This window comes from Hylobates moloch, unplaced genomic scaffold (genome assembly GCF_009828535.3).
Source record: "Hylobates moloch isolate HMO894 unplaced genomic scaffold, HMol_V3 SCAFFOLD_11, whole genome shotgun sequence".
Classification (NCBI taxonomy): Eukaryota; Metazoa; Chordata; class Mammalia; order Primates; family Hylobatidae; genus Hylobates; species Hylobates moloch.
In genome coordinates this window covers 73,323,729-73,329,140 of record NW_026652286.1, presented here as the reverse complement: position 1 = coordinate 73,329,140, position 5,412 = coordinate 73,323,729, and positions in this window count along the sequence as shown.

Genomic DNA, 5,412 nt, shown 5'->3' with positions numbered 1-5,412 from the left:
ATATTTTACCTGTTAAATACTGGGAGATCCTCATGGCTCTCTAGTCTTCTCACTACAATTTTTCCTAGCAAATTCATCCAAAACAAAAGCTTGAATTATCAGCTATAAAGCCGGCATTGCTCAAAATTTTATCTGCAGCCCATAATTCTCTGATCCCCAGATTGGGTGTTCGAAAAATCAAGAATAAAGGTATGAATTAGAGAGAGCAGGGCACAGGTTTTATGTAATAGAATTGGACAAAGATTAGAGACCAAAAATACCGCTTGAAGTTCAAGCCCCTGCAGAAATAGAAGAGGATGCCTAGGTTGAGAGTAGAGCAGAGGTAGGGAACAGAGTGTGATTTCAGACGTGGTCTGGGCAATAGATCTAATTTAATATACATAATGATTGGGTGTGTGGTGGAGTATCAGATGGAGTGCTCTAGATAAGGACATTGCCTAACACATTGGTGAACAGCAACAGTAAGCCACTGGGAAGCCAAATCAAAGCAAAGAAGCCAGTCAAAGCCTGTGGACCAGCATCTACATTTAAGTAACTCCTATGTATTTGTCAGGAGGAATCACATCGGCTGTTTCTTCTTCCCACTTTATAAAAGTCCAGGGTCCTCAAACACATGAAACCAGTAGTGAATATTGAATTGGAAAGCCCCAGCACCAGAACTTGAGGGGCAGGGATAGAGTGGGAGACCCTTCCCAGAATATTCCTCACTTCAGTAATTAACATCTGGTTGGACAAGCCAAAAAATTAATAACCACCTTTTTAATTTTTAACTTTTGAAATAATTTCAGGCTAACAGAAAATTTGTAAGAATACTACAGGCCGGGTGCGGTGGCTCATGCCTGTAATCCCAGCACTTTAGGAGGCTGAGGTGGGCAGATCACCTAAGGTCAGGAGTTTAAGACCAGCCTGACCATCATGGTGAAATCCTGTCTCTACTAAAAATACAAAATCAGTTGGGCATGGTGGTGCATGCCTGTAATCCCAACTACTTGGGAGGCTGAGGCAGGAGAATCGCTTAGAGCCAGGAGGCAGAGGTTGCAGTGAAGTGAGATGGCGCTATTGCACTCCAGCCTGGGGAACAAGAGTGAAACTCTTGTCTCAGAAAAAAAAAAAAAAAATAGTCCAGGCACAGTGGCACACGCCCATCATCCCAGCACTTTGGGAGGCCGAGGTGGGTGGATCACAAGGTCAGGAGTTCAAGACCAGCCTGGCCAATATAGAGAAACCCTGTCTCTACTAAAAATACAAAAATTAGCCAGGTGTGGTGGCTGACACCTGTAGTGCCACCTACTTAGGAGGCTGAGGCAGAATTGCTTGAACCTGGGAGGCGGAGGTTGCAGTGAGCCAGTATTGCACCTCTGCACTCCAGCCTGGGCAACAGAGTGAGACTCCATCTCAAAAAAAAAAAAAAAAGGCCAGGCGCGTTGGCTCACACCTGTAATACCGCCACTTTGAGAGGCCAGGGTGGGCGGATCACCCGAGGTCGGGAGTTTGAGACCAGCCTGACTAACATGGAGAAACCCCATGTCAGGGCATGGTGGCGCATGCCTGTAATTCCAGCTACTTGGGAGTCTGAGGCAGGAGAATCACTTGAACCCGAAAGTTGGAGGTTGCGGTGAGCAGACATGGTGCAATTGCACTCCAGCCTGGGCTACAAGAGTGATACTCGGTCTCAAAGGAAAAAAAAAAAAAGAAAGAAAAGAAAAAAATACTACAAAAAACTTTCTGGATACCCATTACTCATATTCCCCAAATGTTAACAATTTATTTGCTCTATCTCTTTCTCTGTACACACACACACACACACACACACACACACACGAGTTTTGTGTGTGTGTGTATAATCTTTAAGGGTAAGTTGTAAATTGGATGCCTGTTTACTCCTAAATACTTTAGTCATTTTTTCCTAAAATTACAGAAATTCTTTCACATAAAAGTAGTATATTATCAAAATCAGGAAATTACCATTGATATAATATTCTTATCTAATCCACATGCCTTATTCAAATTTCCTCTAAGGTCTTAACAAAGTCCTTTGTAAAAAGAAAATCCAATATCATGCATTGTATTCAGTCGTCATTTCTCTTTAGTCTCCTTTATTCTGGAATACTTCTTGAGTCTTTCTTAGGATTTCATGACATCGAATTAATTATGTATGTATTTATTTATTTCTCATCACACTGAACTTTATTTATTTATCCAAATTTTTAATTTTTAAAATTTCAATAGGTTCTAGGGGAATAAGTGGTGTTTTGTTATATAGATAAGTACTTCAGGTGTGATTTCTGAGATTTTGGTGCACCCATCACCTGAGCAGCGTACACTGTACCCAGTGTGTAGTCTTTTATCCTTCACACCCCTCCCAACCTTCTGCTCAAGGCCCCAAAGTGCATTGTATCATTCTTATGCCTTTGCATCCTCATAGCTTAGGTCCCACTTATAAGTGAGAGCATATGACGTTTGGTTTTCCATTCCTGAATTACTTCACTTAGAATAATGGTCTCCAACTCCATCCACGTTGCTGTGAATGCCATTATTTTGTTCCTTTTTATAGCTGAGTAGTATTCCATGGTATATATACATACCACATTTTCTTTATCCACTTGTTGATTGATGGGCATTTGGACTGATTCCATATTTTTGCAATTGTGAATTGTGCTGCTGTAAACGTGCATGTGCAAGTGTCCTTTTCCTATAATAATTTCTTGTCCCCTGGGTAGATATTCTGTTGTGGGATTGCTGGATTAAATGATAGTTCTACTTTTTGTTCTTTAAGGACTCTCTACACTGTTTTCCATAGTGGTTGTACTAGTTTACATTCTCACTAGCAGTGTAATAGTGTTCCCTTTTCACCACATCCATACCAACATCTATTGGTTTTTGATTTTTAAATTAGTCATTCTTACAGGAGTAAAGTGTTATTACTGCATTGTGGTTTTGATTTGCATTTCCCTGATAATTAGTGATGTTGAGCATCTTTTCATATGTGTGTTGGCCATTTGTATATCTTCTTTTGAGAATTTGCTATTCATGTCCTTTGCCTACTTTTTGATGGGATTTTTTTTTTTTCTTGCTTGTTTGTTTGAGTTCCTTGCAGATTCTGGATATTAGTCCTTTCTTGGATATATAGTTTGCAAAGATTTTCTCCCCCTATGTGGTTGTCTGTTTACTCTGCTGATTATTTCTTTTGCTCTGCAGAAGCTTTTTAGTTTAATTAAGTCTCATCTATTCATCTTTGTTCTTGTTGCATTTTCTTTTGGGCTCTTGGTCATGAACTCTTTGCCTAAGCCAATTTCTAGAAGGGTTTTTCTGATGTTACCTTCTAGAATTTTTATAGTTTCAGGTCTTAGATTAAGTCTTTGATCCGTCTTGAGTTGATTTTTGTATAAGGTGAGAGATGAAGATCCAGTTTCATTCTTCTACATGTGGCTTGCCATTTATCCCAGCATCATTTGTTGAACAGTGTGTCCTTTCTTCACTATATGTTTTTGTTTACTTTGTTGACGATCAGTTGGCTGTAAGTATTTGGCTTTATTTCTGGGTTCTCTATTCTGTTCCATTAGTCTGTCTATTTTTATACCAGTACCATGCTGTTTTGGTGACTATAGCCTTATATTAATAGTCTAGTTTGAAGTTGGGTAATGTGATGCCTCCAGGTTTGTACTTTGTGCTTAATCTTGCTATGACTTTTTTGGTTCCATGTAAATTTTAGGATTTTTTTTTCTAGTTCTGTGAAGAATGATGGTGGTATTTTGATGGGAATTGCATTGAATTTGTAGATTGCTTTTGGCAGTATGATCATTTTCACAATATTGATTCTACCCATCCATGAGCATGGGATCTGCTTTCATTTGTTTGTGTCTTCTATGATTTATTTCAGCAGTGTTTTGTAGTTTTCCTTGCAGAGATCTTTAACCTCCTTGGTTAGGTATATTTCTAAGTTTTTGTTTGTTTGTTTGTTTTTTGGTAGCTATTGTAAAATGGGTTGCATTCTTAATTTGGTTCTCAGCTTGGTTGCTGTTGGTGTATGGCAGTGCTACTGATTTGTGTACATTTATTTTGTATCCTGAAAGTTTACTGAATTTATTTATCAAATCTAGGAGTCTTTGAGATGCATCCTTTGTGTTTTCCAGGTATACGATCATCTCATCAGTGAATAGCGACAGTTCGACTTCCCTTTTACCTATTTGGATGCACTTGATTTCTTCTCTTGTCTGATTGTTATGGCTAGGACTTCAGTACTATGTTTAATAGAAGTGGTGAAAGTGGGCATCCTTGTTTTGTTCCAGTTATCAGGGGAAATGCCTTCAACTTTTTCCTGTCCTGCATAATGTTGGTGGTGGGTATGTCCTAGATGGCCTTTATGACCACAAGTTATGTCCCTTCAATGCCAATTTTGCTGAGGGTTTTAATCATACAGCCATGCTGGATTTTGTCAAATGATTTTTCTGCATCTATTGATACGATCATGTGAACTGTGTTTTTAATTCTGTTTATGCAGCATATCACATGTATTGACTTGCATATGTTAAACTATCCCTGCGTCCCTAATATAAAACTCACTTGATTATAGTGGATTATCTTTTTGATATGCTGTTGGGTTCTGTTAGCTAGTATTTTGTTAAGAATTTTTGCATCTACATTCATCAGGGATATCGGTCTGTAGTTTAATTTTTTGGTTATGTCCTTTCCTTGTTCTGGTATTAGGGTGATACTGGCTTCACAGAATGATTTAGGGAGGATTCCCTCTTTCTCTGTCTTTTAGAATAGTGTCAAGAAGATTGGTACAAATTCTTCTTCAAATGTCTGATAGAATTCAGCTGTGAATCTAGCTGGTCCTGGGCTTTTTTTGTTGTTGTTAGCAATCTTTTTATTGCCATTTCAACCTCGCTGCTTGTTATTGGTCTATTCAGTGTTTCTATTTCCTTCCATTTTAATCTATAAGAGTTGTATATTTCCAGGAGTTTATCCATCTCCTCTAGGTTTTCTAGTTTGCGTGTGTAAAGGTGTTCATAGTAGCCTTGAGTGTTCTTTTGTATTTCTGTGGAATTGGTTGGAATATCTCCCATTTCATTTCTAATTGAGCTTATTTGGATCTTCTCTCTTCTTTTCTTGATTAATCTTGCTAATGGTCTATCAATTTTGCTTAGCTTTTTAAGGAACCAACTTTTTGTTTCATTTATCTTTTGTGGTTTTTTTTGCTATTGTTTTTTCAATTTCATTCAGTTCTGCTCTGATTTTTGTTATTTCTTTTCTTCTGCTGAATTTGGGTTTGGTTTTTCCTGTTTCTCTGATTCCTTGAGATGTGACCTTAGATTGTCTGTTTGTGCTCTTTCAGACTTTTTGATGTAGGCATTTAATGCTATGAACTTTCCTCTTCGCACTGCTTTCGCTGCATTCCAAAAGTTTTGA